Raw genomic sequence first — 24,964 nt, forward strand, 5'->3', positions numbered from 1 at the left:
TTTGGCTCAGGTCATGATCTCACAGTTCATGGGTTCGAGCCCTATGTCGGGCTCTGTGCTGGTAGCTAGCTTAGAGCCTGGAGTCTGTCTTCAGATTCTGTGTCTCCCTCTCTCTCTGGCCCTCCCCTGCTCATGCTGTCTCTATCTCTCTCTCAAAAATAAATAAAACATTAAAAAACTTAAAAAAAATAATATTCTTTTATTCTTGGTGCCCTGAAATTTCACAATGACATATCTGAGTTTGGGTCTCTAAAAATCAATACATATTCAAGACATCTGAAGGGGCATAGAGAATAATATAATGGCAATAAAACACTGGACATTCTTTTTTTCATTTAGTCTCCTTGGCTCACAATTCTTAGAATTTACTAGTTGAATGGATTGATCCTCTGTGTCTATTATCTATTTCTTTGAGGGTTTGTTTCTATTGTTATTCCTTTTAGGAGGGGTTCTCTAACTGCATTTTCCAATTATTCCTTTGATTTTACATTTTTTTATCACCAACTTTTCTTATTTCAAAGATCTTGTTCTTGTTTTCTTTTTTCTCTTTTCAGATTGAGATCTAATTGATATATAGCACTGTATTAGTTGTTTTTAATTTTTAAAATTTATTTTTGAGACAGAGAGAGACAGAGCATGTGTGGGAGGGGCAGAGAGAGAAGGAGACAGAGGCTCCAAAGCAGGCTCCAGGCTCTGAGCTGTCCGCACAGAACCCAATGTGGGGCTTGAACCCATGAAATGGGAGATCATGACCTAAGCCAAAGTCGGATGCTTAACTGACTGAGCCACGCAGGCACCCCAACACTGTATTAGTTTAAGGTGTGCAGCCTAATTATTTGGTATATACGCATATTGCAAAATGATTACCCCAATAAGTTCAGTTAACATCTGTGACCACATCTGTTAGAATTTTTTTCTTGTGATGAAAATTTTTAAGATTTACTCTGTTAGCGACTTTCAAAAACACAATATGATATTACAAACTCTAGTGACCATTATGTACATTACATCCCCAGGACTTATCGTATGATCCGAAGTTTTGTTCTTGTTTTCTAAGCGCCCCTTTATGGAGTTAAGTACTTTTTATGAGTACTATGTCTTATAGATTCTCTGAAGACACTAACAGATTTTTGAAAGGTCTCATATTAATTGAGTTATTTCTTTTCTCCAAGATCAACTCTCCAGTCTAATAGAAAGGCTGAATGGGAGATCTGAGAATACATGTGTGGTTTGTTGGCTGAAGGGATATCGGCCTAAGAGGTGGCTTTTCCCTGGGCACCTACTAAGTAACAAAATCTGGAACCCCTTTGCTTGTGGTCCTGGTCTCAACTGAGAGTTCGCTCCATTTCTTTAGAGAACCTTTGGGTTTTTCCCCTGGGTGTAAATACAGTAGCTGGCCAGGGAGGAGTTAACTGCTTCATACTCAGCATGTTCCATTTATCCCTATGTTTTTAGCTCCTTCATCCCATTTGTCAGTCATACCTGAACCCAGAACCACACTGGAGCCGTGTTGAGAAGATTAGTTCCCTTCTCCACTGCACCTACCTTCTGGAATATTCTAGACTGCCACCTCCTCAGCTATTGAACTTCTATCTGTTGCTGCCTTCCAGAAATTTGCTTAAATCTCTCATCTGCAAGGTCACCCTCTGAATAACTTTGCTTTTTGTTCCTTTTGTTTTCCTGTGCTCTTACTTTAATGGGATTTCCAGAGACAAGAGGGTCAAAAATCTGTGCTCAGCATGTAGACACTGTCACGAATCAAAACAAAGTAAGAATTTTTCCATTCTGCTCTTGATTTAAAAACCCCTAGACTTGTAGAAAAACTGGGAACTTTATGACATGTTTCTCCCAAAGGACTATGTATTAGTAAACGTCCACATTGTCTGAATATAAAATAATCAAGTTCTCATTATGAATGAGAAATTTTTGTGCCTGGACAGATCCTGTCTCACTGAATACTCATTTTACAGATGGAGACATTGAGGCTCAGTCAAACAAGTTACACGGGGTCACACAGCTCATAAGTGGCAACTCGGTTTCAAAACCTAGTTCCATCTGATCCTCTGAGGGGGCGCACAGTCCAAAGTGTGAATGAGGCCAACAGAGGCAACTTCCGAGCATAAAGTAAAGACCCAAATACCTCATTCAGTTGATTGTAGCCGCAGTCTGTGCACAACAATGAAGGTGACCAGAAGTTCTTCGTGAGGAGAATGGACTCTTGACAGTTCTCTCTGCCTAAGACCAAACGTTTCAAGGGAGCAGATTTCATTGACCAACAAGTCTCTTGTGGTAAGCGGGCTGTTGTCTCTTATTTTAGTTCTATTCTTGAGAGGCTCTGCCGAACTCTGTCCTCAGCAGATGCACCACATTCATACTGGCATTTCAGTTACAGAAAAAAAATCATTAATTAAAACGTACATTATTGAACACCCACAGCACATGTAGGCTTCTACAGTGGGAAGCTCAGTGCGCACACGCTGTATGAATCAATTATTGCTACAAATCCAAACCATCCTGACAAGATACGATGTGATTTTTTTCTTTAAAAAAAAAAAAAGATGGAACTGCTTTACTTATCTGAATCTCATGTTTCCTTTCTGCAGTTTGAAGTTTTAGAAGACATTTTCTGTGGGTTAATTAAATCAAATATTTAATACTATTTTTAAAACCCATTTCATGACAATGAATCTTGCATACGCAGATGGAAAGAAAGGAGGACTGTGTCTCTCCAGATGGGAGCTCTTTAGGACAGATGCCATCGTCCAGACATGTGCTCTGGAGGAAGAGGATTAATCAAACTAAGGAATAACAATGTAGCTCTTAACGGCTATGGCTGGTTCCCAATTTGCAGGATAACTGATGTACATGGGGAGAGGTAGAGCACATTTAGGCAGAAGCAAAGAGCCTCTGCCCCATATAGTATAGTTTGCAAGAGTCAGGAACAAGGGATATATCTTGTCTTGTCATTCTAATTATTGTTGTAATTAATCCCTGGAAGTGAAATTGCTGTTTCTAGAAACACGGGAATAAGGAGATACAGAGACTGCCACAAAGACCTCAGAATACCTCTCCGACAGCTCTGACTTCCTCTCCATAGCAGGGAGAACCTCAGGGAAAAGGTTTTCAGCGGATATTATTTCCCTCCATGTATCTTTTCCACGGATCCAATCCATCTTTAAGGAGATCCCTCCTTTCGCCCTTTATGGGTTGAGTATTGGTAGTTTGCCTGTGCTATTCAAAGAAGAAAAGGGAAATTCTTGGCAAAATAGATTTTTGTTGCAGTTGATTAGAATGGAAAGACTTGAATGATGAAGTCAAGTGAATTCTACCTCTGTTTGGCTAAATTTTTTTTTTTAAGGAGAAGGAGGTCAAAAGGTTAAAAAATAAAAGGAAGGAAAGAAGGAAGGAGGAAAGGAGGGAGGGAAGGAAGAAAGGAAAGAGGGAAGGAAGGGGGGCGCCTGGGTGGCTCAGTTGGCTAAGCATCTGACTTCAGTTCAAGTCATGATCTCACGGTTCGTGAGTTGAAGCCCCATGTGGGGCTGTGTGCTGACAGCTCAGAGCCTGGAGCTGGCTTCGGAATCTGTGACTCCCTCTCTCTCTGTCCTTTCCCACTCACACTCTATCTCTGTCTCTCAAAAAAAAAAGTAAAAAATTTTTTAAAAAAAGAGGAAGGGAAGGAAGAAAGGAAGGAGAGGAAAAGACAGTGATAATTTTGTGAAAACTTCTATCCTATATCCAGATACTGAAGCCTTTGATTTCTCTCTGAAATAGTTCTACAAACTAAAGGTATACTTGAAATGTAAGCAAGGTTAGTAGAAGAACCTATATACCTGGAGAAGTTATTAGAGCCAGATTCGTGCCAGATAATATTGACCAATGAAGTCATATTTTTGAGAGCGAAGAAAACCTCAGGGATGTAAGATATGATGATATGAGAGGCTGGACCTGAACTGTGACCCTTAGAGTTAATACTCTAGCGAGGCAGAAAAACAGAACATAAGTGTGGGTTTACCAGAATCTGCCCCCCCACCCCCACCCCGGTCTGGACTGCAGTAGAGCTCAACCCACTGAAGAAGAAATGCAACATGGAACTCCAGATGACGTCATGCCATTTCAGACCAACATTCCTACCCAGAGGGCCAGGGACAATTGAGGCCATTAGGTAGATAACGAAGACACATCTTGCTTTGTTAGAGATTTAGAGGACTGGAGAGGCCATCTTTGGGCTGTGATGGTAAAAGTGCTGCCAGGACGATGCACTGAGGGACAACTGCTATGACGTCATGTAATATGGTCAAGGGAGTCCTGTCTTATAGTAACACAGAACTGGATATGCAGTGACATGCTGGGGTTTTGGTGATAATTGAGAGCACCAAAATATATAATAATCACACTCCAAAGGATAGTACACGTTCAATGTTTTATGTTAGATATTGCCTTTTCAATTGTGAATTTATGTATATTTTTAAGTAGTGGCTAATGATCTTTAAATGATATGGCAAATAGAGTTGGAATCTAGAAATGCTGTTTTCAACTTTGCCGATCAGGAACAATTCCACAGGACACCTTCACTATGAATGAGGACCGACTTCAACTCTGTCTTGCTAGTTCTGGCCGATGACAGTGCAGGGGCTGAGATGAACATCTTGCAAAATGTCGAGTTTTGAATCGATTGCCAGTGTTTGGAATCCAAAGTGCTTTAAAGAAACTTTAAAGATGACAAATATCAGCTTTTCATTTTGCCAGCTCTATTGTATTTTCAAGTTAACTGCTGACTAGTCACAATGTTTAACCACTGAAGGTGTAGCAAACTGTGTTAACTAGATTTATATAACACAAGGCTTAAAAAGTGTTTTTTCACTGCGGATTACGAAGTAGGCTATATAGGGCAATGGCTACAGACAGAGAGACTCTGGGAATCCTACCTCCGCTATGGCAGCATGAAAATGATTTCTAGATACTCTGAGCCTAAATGTCTTCACTCAGGGGTCTAATCATAGTACCTATTCTTTAGGTGTTGTAAAGACTAAGTGAAATAATAAAGTACTTGACAAGGGCCTGACTTATAAGGTACAAGATTTTGTTCTGTTACATTTTACTGGAAATTACTCAATATGATGCTATTTTTTAATGTTTATTTTTGAGAGAGAGAGAGAGAGAGAGAGAGAGCGCAGGGGAGGAGCAGAGAAAGAAGGAGACACAGAATCTGGAGCAGGCTCCAGGCTCCGAGCTGTCAGCACAGGGCCTGATGAGGGGCTCGATCTCATGAACCACAAGATCAAGACCTAAGCTGAAGTCAGACACTTAACCAACCGACCCACCCAGGAGTCCCAAAATGATGCTATGTTAATAGGTACAGTTTGGGAGCACAAATATAAGAGACTTTAAACAGAAACACCAAAATATTATGCAAAAAATGTCCTTCATAATGAAATAGATTGCGTACCCAGAGTCATCTTTGCAAATTTCTCTACCTGTGGATGTTTTGAGCAAATAAGTGAGTTCCATGGCTTGTTTCTCTTCAACAAAATGTTCTACCTCAAAGGAGAAGAATGCTGGATTTACTAAATTATTGATTGATTCATTCATGACTGTATTCACTCATAGATTCCGTGATCACACTTCCTCGTGTCTAGAATTTGAATTAAGAGACCCCGGGGAAATTTTAACCCATGTGAGGCTGAAAGGTCATTTAGAGCAAGGCTACACTGGGCCCATCAGGAGTTAGGGGGACAGAAGGTGGGAGGCAAGAGAGAGAGTGGGAGCCAGAGCCCATGTGAGTGAGAAATAGGTCAAGGCTCCAGCAGAGATGGTGAGTGAAGCCTGCCAGATGGGGGCAAGACCTTGATTAGGACTGATTCTGCTTCTAGACTCACGCACGCCTATGACGCTTTGATTTGGGGAGATTTCCCTGATGCCCTGAATTATTCCCACTCGCCACTTTACCTTCCCTAGTTTGAATGGGTTTCTCTGGTACATAGTGGATGCTGAAAAAGTGGTTTCCTTTGGCCTTGATGACTTTCCTGGGTTTCCTATTGACTCGGGGTGGAAACTTTCTTGGAAGCTAATGAGGGTCGAGACATAATACCAATATCAGTGTCTCTTATTCTAGTGAGTTAGAGAACCCTCCCCCAAAAAGGAAATTTATGGTGCGCCTGGGTAGCTCAGTCGGTTAAGCATCTGACTTAACCTATTCAGATCATGATCTCATGGTTCATGGGTTCGAGCCCCGCGTCGGGCTCTGTGCTGACAGCAAGCTTAGAGCCTGGAGCCTGTTTCGGATTCTGTATCCCCCTCTCTCTCTGACCCTCCCCTGCTCACGCTGTCTCTCTCTCTTTCTCTCAAAAATAAATAAAACATTAAAAAAAAAAGGACATTTAGGGGGAGGTACTGATATGGGACTTTGATCCTTGTCATCATTAGCTCACCCGTTTCCTTACTGCTACCAAGTTTGCTGGTTGGCAAATGGACATGGGGAGAGAAACACCAGCATTCAACTAGGTGCAGAAGAGAGGAGTCAGAAGTTGGAATATTGTGGGTTTTGTTTTTTTTTTTAGTTTTATTTGTTTAAGTAATCTCTATACCTGACACAGAGCTCTAACTCATGACCCTGAGATCAAGAGTTGCATGCTCCTCTGACTGAGCCAGCAAGGCACCCTACAAATAGGAATAGTCTCTATTGACATATCATTATCCCCTAAGTAACATGGCCACGTAGAGACATGATATCTATTGACAGAGGCTGTGAAATGCTAAGCTAGGGTCCAGTAAGATTGCAGGAGACAAATTCCTGTTTCCCTCAGACTTTTTCTGTATTGTGTCAGTTATTTGGAGCCGTTTAGCCTCTTTGCTATGGGATATCATGGTGGGTGTGCTACGCTGGATTAACATAATCGTGCTTCTTTATTGGCTACTAATATGGCTTTTTCAGAAGTCTTGAACACTGTCAGCAGAAACTGCTTTAAACTAATGCGCTAGAATGTAGGCACAGAATGGCAAGGGTTAGTTAATGGGGGCTGAAATTCCAAACTGCTAATGAAGCATGATATTTAGTGGTTGAAGCAAATAATCTATGAGGTCTTAGCGTTGAGCTCTAGGAAGTAAATCTTTTATACAATTACAAGGTAAGATTAACTGTCCAAATAGTGTTTATTGCCTTACCATACTTAGGTTTCTTATTTATCCCTCAATAATTATTTACTAAATAACTATTACTATATTAAGGAGTAAAGTACTATATGTAATATTATAAAGTCATTATTTGTACATATTGTATAGAACTTACTATATGATAGTTCAAATATCTACTATCCAAATTTCATACATACTGTTCATTGCATTATAATATAAGACACTTTATCTGTATATAATTACTACTAATATATAGTAGTATTAGTATTTTGTACTAGTAGTACTAACAATTAGTAATCATTTGCTACTAATAATCAGTATTATTTAGGTATAAAACAGGCTACATATAATAATAAATACTGGGCACTTGGATGGCTCAGTGGGTTAAAGCATCCAACTTCAGCTCAGGTCATAATCTCACAGTTTGTGAGTTCAAGCCCCACATTGGGCTCTTTGCTGCCAGTGCAGAGCCTGCTTCTGATTTTCTGTCTCCTTCTCTCTCTGTTCCTCCCCTGCTCATATGCATGATACTCTCGCTTTCAAAAGTAAACATTAAAAAAAATTTAATATTAAAAAATAATAAATATGTAAATATTCATACATAAATGCATAAAAATAAAGCTCTAATACACTTATAAAAATTAAGTGCTATAGAATAACAATTAGAATATTTGGAAAATATAGAAAATAGAAAAAAAGACAAAAAATTCCTTATTAGACAACTCCCAAAGTCTATCACTTGTTCACTTGTTGATGTGTTAAGTCTATTTCCTTTTGGTCTTTTTTTTCTATACAAAAGTTGTATTATTGCTGCTGTCATTTTCCTTGGTTGTGATCATAAGAATGTAGAATTGTGTATCATACTTTTTAAAGGTAATATTATATCCCTTACATTTTCCAAATATTGATAAAATCTTCCTAAATAATTTTTCATAATAACACAATTTTTCATTGTACAATAACTTTTATCATTTGCACATGGAAATTTAGGTCCTTTCCAAATAATTTTTTTTTAAAGTTTTTTTAATGTTTTATTTATTTCTAGGAGAGAGAGAGAGAGCGTGAGCAGGGGAGGGTCAGAGAGAGAGGGAGACATAGACTCTGAAATAGGCTCCAGGCTCTGAGCTGGCAGTCACTACAGAGCCCGACGCGGGGCTCGAACCCATGAACCGCGAGATCATGACCTAAGCGAAAGTCGGACGCTCAACCGACTAAGCCACCCAGGTGCCCCAAGTCCTTTCCAAATAAGTTTAATACTTATTTGAATATTTTAGAGCAAGTTTTTGTTAGAATGTAGGGGTATCTTCCTGTTATCTATATTTTACTTTAAGCCTACTTAGTTATTTTAAAGAATCATTCACCATAAAACATTTTAATTCATAGGAAACTTAGATATTTATATTCCAGATGTGGTGGAATTTACTAAAAAATGCTCAAGTTACTCCTCTGACTATTTCTAGTTTGTTTGAAACCAGTGTGGGAATTCCTCGGGCCTCATATTCTCAGGGACTCAGTCACTAACGCTAATGGTGCTTTGGGTTTTGGACGCGGTTCCCCCAGAACTGTCTGGGTTGTGATTCAGTGTTAATATTTAGACCATTTTCCCTATTGCTTGAACTTTATTCGATTTTTCAAATAACAAAGGTGACATGGTTTAGCAAGTCAAATTATACAGAAGCATTTAAGAAATTTAATAATCTGCCCTCTACTCCTGCCCTCCCCCAAGATAAATGTAGCAGTGTGCTGTGCAGCCTTCTATACTTGTGTTTTTATATCTATATGTGCACCCACACATACACACACACAGGGAGAGTTTGTTTAAAAATAGCATTATAGGGGCGCCTGGGTGGCTCAGTCAGTTAAGCGTCCAACTTTGGCTCAGGTCATGATCTCACATCTTGTGCATCTTGTGCGTTTGAGCCCCGCATGGGGCTCTGTGCTGACAGCTCAGAGCCTGGAGCCTGCTTTGGATTCTGTGTCTCCCTCTCTCTCTGCCCCTCCCCTGCTTGCGCGCTCTCTCTCTCAAAAATAAATAAACATTAGAAAAAATATTTTAAAAAATAGCATTACACCACATACACTTTTCCACAATGTCTTTTTTCACTTAGTAATATATCATAGATATTTCCAAAGCAATAATGTACACCTAACTCACTTTCTAATAGCTGCATAATAAATAATAGTACATGGTATGGCAATATCAATTTATTCAACTCTTCCTTATGATGTATGTTCAGTGTGTTTATAGGTGAATTTTTTACATTATAAATAATTCCATAATAAAGATTCTTAAACATAGATTCTTATACATAGCTTTTTATTTCTATAGGCTATAGTCTTCTAAGTGAAATCCTAAAAGCATTTTTTTTTTAATAGTTTATTGTCAAATTAGTTTCCACATAACACTCAGTGCTCATCCCCACAAGTGTCCTCCTCCATGCCCATCCCCCCCTCCCCCCAGCTAAAAGCATTTTTAGGATTTTTAAATTTTGGATATTTTAATTTTCAGTAGACAGTCCCAGATTAATTTCATAATAGATTGTAGCAATTGACATTCTCATCAGCTGTATGCGAAATTGCCAGATTCAGCTACACCCTCAACAACATCAGATTCTGTTGCTCTCAATAATTCAAAGTAGAAAAATTGTCTTGCTTAACTTGCATTTCCCAACTACTAATAGGGTTATGCATATTTTCAAGCATTTGTTACTGATTGCATTTGAGGTGTGAATACCCTTTTCCTATCTTTGCCAATTCTTTTGTTGGGTTATTTGTCTTTCTTATGAATTAAGAGGAAGAATTTGTATATTTGGGGAAATGACACTTGCCCTGTCACATACAGTACAGTTATTTTGCTCCATTCTATTTGCTTTTCCACTTAATTTATGGTATCTTTTCTCACATAATTAAAAGATATAGAAGTATGGAGTTTTATTGTTTGTGGGTCTAGTTCAGGTGGAAAGTAAATTATTCCAACACTATTTATTCACATAGTCATACATTACCCTGAGTTGAAATGTCAACTTGATTACATATCGAGTTACTCTCTGTCTTTGGATTTGTTCCCGTCATCTCTATTTTATTTCGTTGTTCTCTTAACACCTCTACTATGATATGTCATGGTAGCATTCTATATTGGAGTAAGTAAATATTTAAAATAATTATACTAGCTTGTTTACTATGAATATCGTGTTTTCTATTTTTTTTAATGTTTTATTTATTTTTGAGACAGAGCATGTGAGGGGCAGGGGCAGAGAGAGAGGGAGACACAGAATCCAAAGCAGGCTCCAGGCTCTGAGCTGTCAGCACAGAACCTGACACAGGGCTCGATCCCACGAATATGAGATCATGACCTGAGCCGAAGTTGGAGACTTAACCAACTGAGCCACCCAGGCACCCCAATGTTTACTATGAATATTGTGTTTTTAAATTCTTTCAGTATTGCCTCACAGACATTAAAATGTAAAATGCTTTAGGCTAATGGACAGGAATACCGTTTTTTCACAGTAGCTTTGTAATATTTGACAAAGCAAGATGGTACCTAGGAGCTGCTCATGCGCATGGTACAGGCAACTTCCTTTATTTTTTTAAAATTTTTCTTAATGTTTTTTATTTATTTTTTAGAGACAGAGAGAGACCGAGCGAACAGGGAAGGGTCAGAGAGAGAGGGAGACACAGAATCTGAAGCAGCCTCCAGGCTCTGAGCTGGCTGTCAGAACAGAGCCCGACGTGGGGCTCGAACCTACGAACCAGGAGATCATGACCTGAGCCAAAGTTGGACGCTTAACCGACTGAGCCACCAGGTGCCCCCACGCAACTTCCTTTAAAATTGTTGGCTAGGGGTGCCTGGGTGGCTCAGTCGGTTAATTACTGGACTCTTGATTTTGGCTTAGGTGACGATCTTCCAATTGGTGAGTTTGAGCCTCGCTTCAGGCTCTGTGCTGACAATGTGGAGCCTGCTTCAGATTCTCTGTCTCCCTCTCTCTACCCCTCCCCCACACGTGGACACCCCCACCCCCTGTCTCTCTCTCTCAAAGATAAACATTTTTTTGAAATGATTGGATATTGGTATAATCATGTGCTCTTTTAGTTTGTTGTCTACGGAACCAGTTTGAAGTGGAATGATATTTACAGATGTTCTCCTTGGTTACAGCCCTACTGTTTATGGTACAAAACCTGGACTCTGGAGCCAGACTGCCTTGGCTCAAATCCCAACTCCGAGGCTCACTGTGTGATGCCAGGAGGGTTATTTTGTCTGCCTCCAGTTCTTCCCTGTAGAATGGGGATAATAAAAGTAGTTACGTTATGGGCATTTTAAGTATTAAATGAATTAACGTGTGTAAAGGACTTAGAAACGGGTCTGGCACAGAGAAGCCTCTGCATTAACTCTTATTTATCCATGCCTATGTGGATGCAGGTTGCTGATAGGTCATTTATTTTATTTTTTTTTAATTTTTTAATGTTTTATTTATTTTTGAGAGAAAGTTAGAGACAGAATGAGCAGGGGAGGGTCAGAGAGAGAGGGAGACACAGAATCTGAAACAGGCTCCAGGCTCTGAGCGGTCAGTACACAGCCCGATGCGGGGCTCAAACCCACGAACCATGAGATCATGACCTGAGCCCAAGTCGGACGCTTAACCAACCAAGCCACACAGGCGCCCCTACTGATAGGTCATTTAGATAATTTGTGGGTGATTTGCTGTATAGTTTTCTTTTTGTGCCATCTTTATTGGCACATGGTATTAAGTTGTGATAGTTTCATAAAACTGATGGGGTATTTCTATATTTTTGTATGGTTTGCTATCGTTTTTAAACTACACATAGGAATTATTTGTTCTTTAAAGATTAGCTATTATTCAGCTTTTGTGGTGCCCTTTTTTTAACTTTTTTTTTGAGAGAGAGAGAGAGAGAGCTTGTGTCGAGAGAGAGCATGCGAGAGCAAGTGGGGGAGGGGTAGAGAGAAAAAAAGAGACAGCACATCTGGGGCAGTCTTGGCAGCATCAGTGCAGAGCCCCATGCAGGACTTGAACTCACAAACAATGAGATATGACCTGAGCCAAAATCAAAAGCCAGACACTCAACTGACTAAGCCACCCAGGCGCCCCTCATTCCTAATGTTAAACATATTATTTCTTTTTTTTTAATTTTTAAAAAATATTTATTGATTTTTGAGAGAGAGAGAGTATGAGTGGGGGAGGGTCAGAGAGAGAGGGAGATACAGAATCTGAAACAGGCTCTAGGCTCTGAGCTAGCTGTCAGCACAGAGCCCGATGCAGGGCTTGAACCCACGAACCGTGAGATCATGACCTGAGCTGAAGTTGGACGCTTAACTGACTGAGCCAATCAGGCACCCCTCTTTCTTTCTTTTTTTTTTTTTAATAATCAACTGTCGATTTTCCATATTTTTTCTTTATTTCATTAATTTCAGAAATTTTAAGTTAATTATCATCTCCTGTTTTCTTTTGATTAATCTTTATTATTTTGGGTGTTTCTTATTTTGTACACTTAAATTATTTTCAGTCCTTTAAACAATTGTAGGACCTTGAAACTTTTAAAAATCATAATTTTCATTGCAATGAACATTTTTAGTATAGCCTTTTAAATATTTATGATTGTTCCCTTTGTATTAATTCCCAGATGTCAGATGAGTCAATAGAGAAAATATTTGTGGAGGATCTTTGTAACATTTTTGAAACTTTACATAGTTTCTAAAATCCCATCTTATGAAGACCATATATAAGAGTGAACTTAAAGAGTAGAATGCTTAAAAAAAATTTTTTTTGGAGAGATTTTGGTTCTTTTTTCTATTTATGTTCTATATCTAGTAGGCAAAAATTTTCGTATTTATGTTTTCCACTTGAGAAATGCTGGGGCGCCTGGGTGATTCAGTCGGTTAAGGCTCTGACTTCACCCCAGGTCATGATCTCATGGTTGGTGGGTTTGAGCCCCGCATCGGGCTCTGTGTTGGCAGCTCAGAGCCTGGAGCCTGTTTCAGATTCTTTATCTCCCTCTCTCTTTGACCCTCCCCTGCTCATGCTGTCTCTCCCTCTCTCTCAGAAATAAATAAAACATTTAAAAAAATTTTTTTAATTAGAAAAAAAGAGAGAAATGCCACAGTTGACTTTGGCTAGTGCTATGGAATGTATTCATTTGTTCCAAAATCTACATTGAAACGTACAGATTCAAAAGAGATTAAGTGTATCCATGAGGGAAAATTTCCCTTTTTAATTAAACACATAGTAAAGATGAGTAGATTGTAGTTACCATAATAGTGTGATATCTATAAATGAAGTCGAATGAGAAAATTATAGCTTTTATCTGAAGCAAACAAAATTACATTTGCTGTCAGTTTTGGATTTTCATATTTCATCATAGCTTTTAAGCTACTTTGTTCATTAATAAGTATTTAACAAAGACCAGAAGGTCTGCACCTCTCCATCACATTAATTTTAGTAATTTCTCATTGGTTCATATAGCAAAGGCAAACAGATGTGATGCTATATGATAATACAATACCAATGACATAATTAGCAATTCGACCATGTGTTTGTACTTTACTATCTATTTCTAGTCATGAGTCAACCCTGTAATCACAGAAATATTTTCAGTAGCAGCCTTGTTTCCCAGTCCTAAAAGAAGAAAATATGCCTAGGAAATTATTTTCAAAATACAGCACACATTGTGAACTATGATCAGCCCTCAAGATATACATATAAGGGTTTCTGTCTCACTGTTTCCTATGGATATGTATAGGGTCAGAGCCTCTCTCTATTCTTGAACTCAGAGGAACATGAGAGCTACTTAGCACTTCTTGAAGTCAACTGTGCAAGAATGAGCTTAGGCAAGATGATGGAGGAGACCCCCATAATGGTGAGGTTTTAGGCTACTGCAGTTTATGAATCTGTCCTAGCTACTGACCAATGCCTGTAATTCCAGTAGGAACCTCATTCCATTAACAGCGTTCCCTATTTTCCTAGGTTTGACAGGCCAAGGGAAGCAATGGGATACGTCCCAGGAAAATGCACCCGAATGGACTGACAGTGTTTTACACCATTGGCAACAAAGGAAATTTATTTTTGACACTCGTACAGGAAATAAAGACTATCTTTATGCTTATGCTTCCTTCCCATTTTTCGGGCAGATGTTAACGGCCAGTTTTTGAAAATTATGCAAAACTGTTACAAAGATTTGCAAACACATGAAGGTTTCCATACAGACAAGTATGGAAAGATACCCTTTCATCTGTCGGACATGAATTTAACAGCAAAGCAGCTGTGGTTGAGCTTGAACGGGAGTATGAAGTTGTGGAGCGCTATGTGATGAAACGCAAATGCCGTCTTTGACATTCAATGGTTTCTGTCTTTGGATTAGGCCGCCCAGTGATGGAAACACTCTTGTTCACATAGATCACTAGCACAGTAATAGAATCCGAGGTCCCATCGCACGCTTTTAGAAACAAGGGCAGGCTTGAGGCAGATTTTTCCAGGACTCTTTTGGGTTAATCCGTGCAGCCTCCATTCCTTTGTGAGGTCATTTTTGGCATTGTCTGCATGCTTGATGTCAGCAAGTTAAGGATCATGAACACACATTTAATTTCAAGATCACTGGAGCAGAAATAACCAGCAAAAGAATTCTGTAGGATTCCAGGTGCCTACAGTTTTTTGCCCACAGAAAAACTGAAAACAAAAATCACTCTACTTCAGCCTACAGAAACATTTTTTTTCCCCCTAGCATTGAAAAGGCAATGCGATTGCCTCTTCCTGTGTCCTGTTCCAGAGGAGCAGTTTGGATGGAAGAAAGGCTTAGCAGCTTTCTTTTTTTTTTTAATTTTAAAAAATGTTTTATTTATTTCTGAGAGAGAGAGAGAGAGAGTGAGCAGGGGAGGGTCAGAGAGAGATACAGAATCTGAAGCAGACTCCAGGCTCTGAGCTAGCTGTCAGCACAGAGCCCGACGCGGGGCTTGAACCCACGGACCATGAGATCATGACCTGAGCTGCAGTTGGACACCTAACCGACTGAGCCACCCGGGTGCCCCTTAGCAGCTTTCTTAACAGAGTATAAGGCTCTGAATGGAAAGAATGACCTCATTGATCTGATCAAAAGTGTCCACCAGTAAGCCATGAACAAACTCATCCATGTCCAATTGTCCCACATAAATATTCCTTTACTTGCAACATATTTGTTTTCCTGTAGGGCTTTCAGGTACTAGAGATCTGTCTTCTAGAAAGCCAGCAAATTTCTGTATACAGGAAAAATATTGTTTTATGCTGCCTTTCTTGTTTCAAACAAAGTCCTCAAACAGTGGTGGCTTGAGGTTCTGAAGTGGATGCCTTGCATGAAAATGGGCCACCAGGCTTAACGCAGGAAAGCTGGCAGTTTTCTGTGCTATCTGTGCTTGCCTAGGTGGGAAGCCATGAAACACATACATTTCATCACCCAAGTTGCAGGTATAGATATTCTATTAAGCGCCACAGAACTCCATCTCTACAGAGAATATTCAGATTGTCTTTCTAGTGGAAGTTTGACTTTGCAGATTCTGTTCTAAAGTTATCACTGGTCTCTGCATGTGCACAAGGGGATTATAAAAGACACTCTTTGGTGGTAATAGTGCAACACAAGGAAGAAAACCAAAAACTGATCCCATGAGAGGTCATACCAAAGGCATAACTGACAATGTCTCCATTTTTTCTTTATTAGGTAGCATCTCTCTATAAAGAAGAACTTTCTTCCATCACTGGGAAATGAGCCTCCACGCCTCCTATAAAGTAAGAGTTGCTGTCCCTTTCTTTTCTCTCCTCTCAGAATTAAGGCCTTGCAATAGTCACCTCCAATAGTGGCAAAAGAAAAAAATTCTTTTTTTTCCCCCCTGTTCTTCTTTTTGATTGGGCATTACAAGGACCAGGGATTTTTATTGATTGACTGTTACAGTCACTTTATAGTCATTATTCCTTCTGATGCTCCGGTCATCCTAAATTTAGCCAGTGTGAGCTCTTTCATTCTGGCTTCTGAGCTCTTTTGAAACATCCCCATTAGACTTTGAGCACTATCTTGCCTTAGGGCAAACAGTACTTTCCAGGCTCCAGACCCGAAATGGCTTCCTTTCTCTAAGAAGCCTTGCTTCCCTTTAGGAGAAAATATTCACAGATCAAGATCTGGGCTCTATAGAAGTCTGCGTAATGGGGTTCTCAATGGGGAAAAATATTTTAGATGTCATAGCCTGGCAACCACAGTAATTATACTTTATCTTTTTATGTACAGTAGCATCTCATGCTGGCAAACACTTTAAAACTGTTTTGAGCGAGGGGCACCTGGGTGGCTCAGTCGGTTGAACGTCTGACTTCGGCTCAGGTCATGATCTCACTGTTTGTGAGTCCAAGCCCATCAGGCTCACTGCTGTCAGCATGGAGTGTGCTTTGGACCCTCTGGTCGCCTCGCTCTCTGCCCCTTTCCCACTCACACACACACTCTGTCTCTCTCAAAAATAAACATTAAAAAAGTTTTAAAAAATTGTTTTGAGTGAAATGATGCTTTAATAAAATATGTAGACATACTTTTTTCTTTCCAAAATGAATCTCAAAGCCAAATAAAAGGTCATTTTGGAGATGATTTAGGAATCCTACAAAAGTTCTCCAGAGATCCTCAAGATGTGCCTGGACTTGTGGCGAAGAATGCTCTGTAGATCAGCGTGATTGTCCCGACCTGGTTCTACACTGATAACGCCTGGGAAGCTGTAAAAAAAAAAAAAAAAAAAAATCTCAGTACCGAGGCCCTACCTCAGAACACATTAAACCGCGATGCTTAGGGGTATGTCTCAGGGCCCTCNGTTGATTTTGTACCCTGCCACTTTGCTGAATTCATGGATCAGTTCTAGTAGGCTTCTGGTGGAGTCTGTTGGGTTTTCTATGTAGAACATCATGTTGTCTGCAAAAAGTGATAGTTTGACTCTTCTTTGCCAATTCTGATGACTTTTGTTTCCTTTTGTTGTCTGATGGCTGATGCTAGGACTTCCAGCACTATGTTAAACAACAGTGGTGAGAGTGGACATCCCTGTTGTGTTGCTGATCTCAGGGGGAAAGCTCTCAGTTTTTCCCCATTGAGGATGATGTTACCTGAGGGCTTCTCATAGATGGCTTTGATGATGTTTAAGTAGGTTCCTTCTATCCTGACTTTTTCAAGGGTCTTTATTAAGAAAGAATGCTGTATTTTGTCAAATGCTTTTTCGGTGTCTATCGACAGGATCTTATGGTTTTTATCTTCTTTTGTTAATGTGATGTATGACATTGATTGATTTGCAAATATTGAACCAGTCCTGTAACCCAGGAATGAATCCTACTTGATCATGGTGGATAATTCTTTTTATGTGCTGTTGAATTTGATTTGCAAGTATCTTGTTTAGAATTTTTGCATCTGTATTCTTCAAGGATATTGGCCTGTAGTTCTCTTTTTTTGCTGGATCTCTGTCTGGCTTGAGAATCAAAGTGATGCTGGCTTCGTAGAATGAGTCTGGAAGTTTTCCTTTGATGTCTATTTTTTGGAATAGCTTGAGAAGGTTGGGTATTAACTCTGTTTTAAATGTCTGGTAGAATTCCCCAGGGAAGCCATCTGGCCCAGGGCTTATTTGTTGGGAGATTTTTGATAACTGATTCAATTTCCTCACTAGTTATGGATCTGTTCAGATTTTCTATCTCTTCCTGTGTGAATTTTGGTACTGAGTGTGTGTTTAGGAATTTATCATTTCTTCTAAGTTATCCAGTTTGTTGGCACATAATTTTTCATAGTATTCCCTGATAATTGCTTGTATTTCTGAGGGATTGGTTGTAATAAGCCCATTTTCATTCACGATTTTGTCTGTTTGGGTGCTCTCTCTCTCCTTTTTGAGAAGCCTGGCTAGAGGTTTGTCAATTTTGTTTATTTTTTCAAAAAACCAACTCTTGGTTTCGTTGATATGTTCAACTGGTTTTTTTTAATTCTATATTGTTTATTTCTGCCCTGATTTTTATTATTTCTCTTCTCCTACTGGGTTTGGGGTGCTCTTGTTGCTCTCCTTCTAGTTCCTTTAGGTGCGCTGTTAGATTTTGTGCTTGCACTTTTTCTAATTTCTTGAAATAGGACTGTAGTGCAATGTACTTTCCTCTTAGGACTGTCTTTGCCGCATCACATAGAGTCTGAATTATTGTATTTTCACTTTCATTGGTTTCCATATATTTTTAAAATTTCTTCTCTAATTGCCTGATAGGCCCATTTGCTCTTTAGTAGGGCGTTCTTTAATCTCCATGTTTTTGGAGGTTTCCCAGACTTCTTCCTCTGGTTGATTTCAAGTTTCATAGCATTGTGATCTGAAAGTGTACATGGTATGATCTCAATTCTTTTATATTTATTGAGGGCTGCTTTATGTCCCAGAATGTGATCTATCTTGGAGAATGTGCCATGTGCACTTGAAAAGAAAGTGAATTCCATGGTCTCAGGATGTGGAGTTCTAAATATATCTGTCAAATCCATCTGGTCCAATGTGTCATTCAAGTCCATTGTTTCTTTAGTGATTTTCTGCCTAGTTGATCTATCCACTGCTGTAAGTAGAATATTAAAGTCCCCTGCTATTAGCACATTCTCACCCATAAGATTGTTTCTGTTTGTGATTAATTGTTTTATGTATTTAGGGCTTCTGTATTCAGTGTGTAGACATTTATAATCGTTAGCTCTTCCTAATGGATAGACCGTGTAATTATTATGTAATGCCCTTCTTCATCTCTTGTTATTGTCTTTAACTTAAAGTCCAGGTTGTCTGATATAAGTATAGCTACACTAGCTTTCTTTTGACTTCCAGTAGCGTGATAGATATTTCTCCATCCCCTTACTTTCAATCTGAAGGTTTCCTCAGGTCTAAAATGAGTTTTTTGTAGGCAGCAAATAGTTGGATTTTGGGTTTTTTTTAATCCATTCTGCTATCCTATGTCTTTTCATTGGAGCATTCAGTCCATTTACATTCAGTGTTATTATTGAAAAATATGGGTTTAGAGTCATTGTGTTCTTTGTAGGATTCATGCTTGTGGTGGTGTCTCTGGTACCTTGCGTTCCTTGCAAAGTTTCCCTCAAAGAGTCCCCCTTAGGATTTCTTGTAGGGCTGGCTTAGTGGTGACGAATTCTTTCAGTTTTTGTTTATTTGGGAAGACTTTTATCTCTCCTATTCTGAATGACAGGCTAGCTGGATAGAGAATTCTTGGCTGCGTATTTTTCTGTTCATCACATTGAAGATTTCCTGCCATTCATTTCTGTCCTGCCACGTTTCAGTAGATAGGCCTGTCACCACTCTGATAGGTTTCCCTTTGTATGTTAGGGCCCTCTTATCCCAAGCTGCTTTCAGAATTCTCTCTTTGCCCTTATATTTTGCCAGGTTCACTATGGTATGTCGTGCAGAAGATCGATTCAAGTTACATCTGAAGGGAGTTCTCTGTGCCTCTTGGATTTCAATGTCTGTTTCCTTCCTCAGATTGGGGAAGTTCTCAGCTATAATTTGTTCAAGGACTCCTTCAGCACCTTTCCCCCTTTCTTCCTCTTCTGGAATTCCTATGATATAGACATTGTTCCGTTTGATTGTATCACTCAGCTCTCGAACTCTCCTTTCGTGTTCCTGGATCAGTTTACCTCTCTTTTTCTCAGCTTCCTCTTTTTCTATAATTGTGTCTTCAATTCACCTATTTTCCTCTCTGCTTCTTCAGCCTGTGCATTGGACACCTCCATTTTATTATGCATCTCACTTATAGCATTTTTTAATTCATCACAACTATTTTTAAGCTCCATAGTCTTTGTAGCAATAGCTTCTCTGATGTCTTCCATGCCTTTTTCAAGCCCAGTGATTAATTTTATGACTATTGTTCTAAATCCTTGTTCAGTTATATTGCTTATATCTATTTTGAGCAATTCTTTAGCTGTCATTTCTCCTTGGAACTTCTTTAGAGGAGAATTCTTCCATTTCATCATTTTGGCTAGTTTTCTGTCTCTTGTTAGTTTTAAAAGCTTGCTATGCACTCTGCACCTGTGAGTACTGCTGTATTAAAGAAGGCTCTTTGACTGTCCAGCGCCTGTCCATTCAGGAAGTGTTCTTTGAATGGTGTCTCTTGGTCTCTCTTGTTGAGACTTTGGTTATTTTAGTTCCCTACTCATAGTGGTATTTGGGACTCTCCACCCTGTGTACTTTGGCTTGTTTCTTGAGATAGCCCTGGAAAAGAAAACAGACAGACAAGCACACAGGGAACAAAGGCACACAAATGCACCAACAAATCCAACAAACACACAACCGAAAGGGAAAAAGAAAAAGAAGGAAAATGAACAAAGAAGGGAGGAAAAGAAGAAAGAAAAAAAAGAGGAAGGAGGAAAAAAAGTAAGAAAAAGAAAGAGAAAAAAGAAAAACACCAAAAGACAAAGGACAGCCTAAAAGCATAAAGCCAGAATTCCCAGCTACAAATAAAGAGCAGGGTGTATGCAGTGCTGATGGAAGAGCATATACAAAGAGATAAATGACAGGGCAGGGAGGAAATGAAACTGGACAATGACCAAGCAGAGAGACTAAGAGGCTTAATTCAGAGAGAGAAAGAGGAGAATATGGTAAGAGACAAGAAGCAAATGAAGATAATGTTACTGAGAGAAACTATATAGCCTGATTACTCCAGAGAGAGAGAGAAAAAGGTAGCAGTGGAGGTGTAGAATGTACATCTAGAGAATGGATTTAATGTGACTGTTGAAGCAAACCAATGGGCAGAGCGCCCAGTCCAGCAGAGGGGAGGGATGCGAAGGAGACAAGGAGAAATATATCTGAATAGAAAGGATTGATCTAGAATTAATCACTGCAGCGCATCCATGTTGGTCTTGCCCCGGGCTCCGGTGGGTGGTTGGGGAAGCAGCTCTCTAGCAGGGATGGGCCTGTTTTGGTGTATGCAGGTCATAGCCTCCACTGGGTCCCGCCTTGGTGGATGTGGGGAGAAAATGGCGGTGCCCAGTCCTTTCTTGAACCAAGCGTTGTAAATCACTCTTTTGGGTTCTGTCTCCCTGTGCTGTGGGTGTAGCCAAGATGGGTTGTGTTCTATGTCCCAAGCCCTGTCTCCAGGTCCCAGTCTGCGTGCTTTATTGATACTGCCCGAAATACAGTTCCACAGGTTGCCGCTTCCCTGCTGCAGGGGGTGGAGCCGGGGAGGGGAGGGGGGAGTGACAGCGCAGCCTCGGATCGGCCACCTCAGCGCTTCCGGGGGATGTTCCTGGGTGAGCAGCAGAGCAGTTTTTCCTGGCACCGTCTGGGACCCGGGGCACCCCGTTCGAAGTCAGCACCCCAGCTAGAACTAAAAACACTCTCCTCCCAAGCCAAGGTTTTTCTCTTCTCCAGGGACAGTTCTATGAACAGTTTCAGCCACTCTTTCTTTTCCCCTCGACTCACCGCAGATGCCCACAAGCCGGGCTCCTTCCCCTCCCTCCGTGTCTCTGGTCCCGGCCCGCTTTTATCTCCCCCAGTTCACACCCACGCACTTATGAGGTTGCCTTCCCAGTGTATTCTGTCTCTTTCTCTTCTCCAACCCCTGCGGCTCAGTGTCCTATGGCTTCAGGTCTTCTCTGTTTGAGAGATGGGTGCAGGCGAAATGCACGGAGCTCCCTACTTCTCCGCCATCTTGCCTCCTCCCAGCGTCGTCGTCTTTGTTTGCTATTTTGCTTTTTGCTTGGATCTTCCCAGGTGGTTCTAATGAGCCGCCAGAGGTGGGAAGCACTGTCTCAGGATCTTGATGCTGTTAAAAAAAAAAAGGCAGCACCCACGTGTGCTGATTCGAAGGGGCACATGCACCCCAATGTTTATGGCAGCACTATCGACAATAGCCAAAGAACGGAAAGAGTCCAAATGTCCATGGACAGATGAGTGGATAAAGGAGATGTGGTGTATATACACAATGGAATATTACTCGGCAATCAAAAAGAACGAAATCTTGCCATTTGCAACTATGTGGACGGAACTAGAGGGTATTATGCTAAGCGAAATTAGTCAATCAGAGAAAGACAAATATCATATGACTTCACTCACATGAGGACTTGAAGATACAAAACAAATGAACAGAAGAGAAGGGAAGCAAAAAGAATATAAAAAAGCAGGGAGGGGGACAAAATATAAGAGACTCTTACGTATGGAGAACAAACAGAGGGTGCTGGAGGGGCTTTGGGAGGGGGGATGGGCTAAAGGGGTAAGGGGCGTTAAGGAATCTACTCCTGAAATCGTTATTGCACTATATGCTAACTAACTTGGATGTAAATTAAAAAAATAAATTAAAAAAGCCTTTTTATTCAAAGATTAGAAAAGAGGGGCAAGCATTGAGAATAGTAACCTAAGTGTGTGATCGCTTCCTTTTATATCTCACTGATCCCAAGGAGAAGTGAAATAGCCAGGACAATGGGTGTCTGGGTAACTGCTGGAAAGTGCAGAAAAAAAAGAAAACAGGCTTTGTATACAAAACCAACTGCTTTTTTGCTTCACTCAAATCTGATGATCAAGGCTCTACATTGTTTACTAGCGAAGCAATCAAACCTTATGAGGAAATGTTTCTTATAGGCACTGGCAGACGAACAGAGTCAATGCGCTGCTTGGATTCTTCCAGCACTGATGTCGTTTGTACGCGTCACCCTGTCCCTGGGTTTGCCAACCGCCATTGCTGCTTGTTCTGGAAAAACTTGGAGCTGGAATTCAGGGCAAGTGCTGCGCTGTCCTTTTCTTCTGTTGCACAAAATAATTTTCCAAATCTATCATGTCGCTAAGTGTCTCTCTAGATGTAATGGCCTGAAATCTGAAACAATGGCACTGCTGGTGTGCGGAGAAATGGCTTTCTCATTTAATTTGTCAGCCTTCCAACCACTCATCTACTCCACAAGCAACGTGGCAGCCAAACCTCTGTATTTCAAAATTCAATTATAATTGATTGAAAACATTCTCTTAAGAGCCAGTTGACTGAAGACAATGTCCTAGAAGGTTTTGTCCTTCCAACTTTTTAATATGTAAATTTTCAAATATGCAGGAAAGTAGTACAACAAGGATCTGCACATCCCACACTTGGATTGAACAATTAACCCCATTTTGTTGTCCGTGTGAGTGTCACCAGAGCTGGCGCAAGGAAGTGCTCCGGACCGGGTGACTCAGACCGCAGGGATTTCGTTTTTCCCAATTCCAGAGGCTAGAAGTTCAAGAGCAAGGTGTGGACAGTGTTGGTTTCTCCGGAGGCCTCCCTCCTTAGCTTGTAGATGGCTGTCCTCACGTCGCCTTCCCTCTGGATGGGTCTGATCTCTTCTTGCAAGAACACGAGTCAAATTACATTAGGACCTACCGTACCCTCATTTTCACTTAATCACCTCCTCAAAGACCCCATTTTTGGGGCGCCTGGGTGGCTCAATTGGTTGGGCAGCCGACTTCGGCTCAGCTCATGATCTCATGGTTCATGAGGTCGAGCCCCGAGTTGGGCTCTGTGCTGACAGCTCAGAGCCTGGAGCCTGCTTTGGATTCTGTGTCTCCCTCTCTCTCTACCCTTCCTCTCCTCATGCGCGCTCTCTCTCTCTCAAAAATATTAAATAAATATTAAAAGAAAAACATTTAAAAGTAAAATAAAGACCCTATTTTTATTTTTTATGTTTTTTTAATGTTTACTTATTTGAGAGAGAGAGAGAAAGCAAGCAGAAGAGGGACAGAGAGAGAGAGAGAGAGNCCTCTCCTCATGCACGCTCTCTCTCTCTCAAAAATATTAAATAAATATTAAAAGAAAAACATTTAAAAGTAAAATAAAGACCCTATTTTTATTTTTTTATGTTTTTTTAATGTTTACTTATTTGAGAGAGAGAGAGAAAGCAAGCAGAAGAGGGACAGAGAGAGAGAGAGAGAGAGAGAATCCCAAGCAGGCTCCGAGCTGTCACTGCAGAACCTGATACAGGGCTTGAACTCACGAACTGAGCCGAGATCAAGAGTGGGATGCTTAACCGACTGAGCCACCTAGGCGCCCCAAGGCCCTATTTTTAAATACAGTCATATCCCGAGGTACTATAAGTGAGGATTTCAACAAATGAACTTTGGTGCAGGGGTGGGGGGCTGGTATCATAAGTCAGCCCATTTCTTTTTTTCTGTCATATACAGACATACAGATGTATTGATTTGATGATCCACTTGAAATCTGTCACAGACATTATTATGACGTCTCCCTCCTAAATACATCCCTTTGCATCTCGTGATAATAAAATTGTTATCTTATGTAACTTTAATGTCATTATCACATTTGAGAACATTTAAAATATTCTGTGTATTTAATCCATGTTTGAGTTTCCCCAATTATCCAAAGAATTTTTTATGACTGTTTTATTTTCCTGGATAATGATCCAATAAGGTTCATACTTGACTTTGATTGTTGTGTTCTTTTTGTCTTTTAAAATCTAGGCTTCTCCCCCTGCCCTGCACCTGGCATATCTTTTTCCACCCCCATAGCACTGACTTTTTGAAAACACTGGCAGGTTATCTATGGAATGTTTCACATTTTACATTTGACGGATTATTTCCTTACAGTATAATTCACTGTGTTCCTCTCCAGACTGTGTTTACACACATTAGAAGTCAGATGTGGTTAGAGTGTAGAACTAACAATATTTTTCTCGTAAGTGGTAGAGTCTATTTCTCTGCCCCTGACCCCAGGCCCAGCCCTGTGACTTGCTTTGTCCAATGGGACATTAGCAAATGTGCAACAGGCAGAGGCTGGACATGTGCTTGTGTAGTAGGCCTAGCCTGTCTCTGCTGCTCTTGGGGGCCCGTGACTGAGCAGGCCAGTCTGCTGGC

General features: G+C 40.3%; 1 long non-coding RNA gene across 1 annotated transcript in view; it reads left to right on the forward strand.

Annotated features, from left to right (window-relative positions):
- The window catches only part of LOC144218686 (uncharacterized), a 38,229-nt gene extending 22,338 nt beyond the window's left edge, over positions 1-15,891 (forward strand). Inside the window, exon 3 of the long non-coding RNA XR_013331224.1 lies at positions 15,829-15,891. This is a non-coding gene — a long non-coding RNA (uncharacterized LOC144218686). The remainder of the gene's footprint in view (positions 1-15,828) is intronic.
- Positions 15,892-24,964: the final 9,073 nt, after the last annotated feature.

This window comes from Crocuta crocuta, unplaced genomic scaffold (assembly GCF_008692635.1).
Source record: "Crocuta crocuta isolate KB4526 unplaced genomic scaffold, BGI_CrCroc_1.0 scaffold229, whole genome shotgun sequence".
NCBI classification, from domain to species: domain Eukaryota; kingdom Metazoa; phylum Chordata; class Mammalia; order Carnivora; family Hyaenidae; genus Crocuta; species Crocuta crocuta.